The following is a 655-nucleotide window of genomic DNA, read 5'->3' as shown; positions in this document are numbered from 1 at the left end:
CAGACCCCCGGTGTCTTGGGGACCAGTGGGGTCCTGGTGCTATTTGGGTCCTGACAGGTCCACCTCCGCCTCACCCCTGGCTCTGGCCCCGCAGGGCGCTGTCCCCAGGCCCCACAGCCTGGTGGACCGGCCTCTGAACTTCCAGGCTGGGCCCCGCGCAAGGCGCGGTCCGCCCCGGGGTCTGCGGCCTCCACGTCCCCGCGCGCACGGCCTGGGAGCGTTTGGGACTCGCCTGTGTGGACAGGGCGTTCCTGTCCCTTCTCTGTTCCCGGAACAGCGCCCACGCAGCGCGGTTCCCGCAGGCCATGGACGCGTGCGTGGATGCGCGGCGTCTGCACGCAGTGGTCACTTCCCGTCCTTGCGTTTTGGTTTCGGGCTGGACGCCCAGGGACGGCTGTCTCCACCCGCAGTGCGGCCTGGTTTGCCCGTGAAGTGGCTTCGGGCTGGGGGTGGGCCTGAGGTCCTGAGTTCAACTTCCAGCACCGCACAGCGCTCTGCAAAGGGGCCGGCGCTGCTTTCTTCAGAATTCCAGGAGGCAGGGTCTCCGCTGGGGCGGCGGCTGCGGTTGGAATGGGACAAAGCCCCCGGGGAATCAAGAAGGACCTATAGACGCTCCTGGGAAACTGAGGCCCGGCGCTGTGCCATCATGACCCTG

Source organism: Sciurus vulgaris (genome assembly GCF_902686455.1).
Source record: "Sciurus vulgaris genome assembly, chromosome: X".
Lineage (NCBI taxonomy): Eukaryota > Metazoa > Chordata > Mammalia > Rodentia > Sciuridae > Sciurus > Sciurus vulgaris.
Note: the sequence above shows the minus strand (reverse complement) of the source record.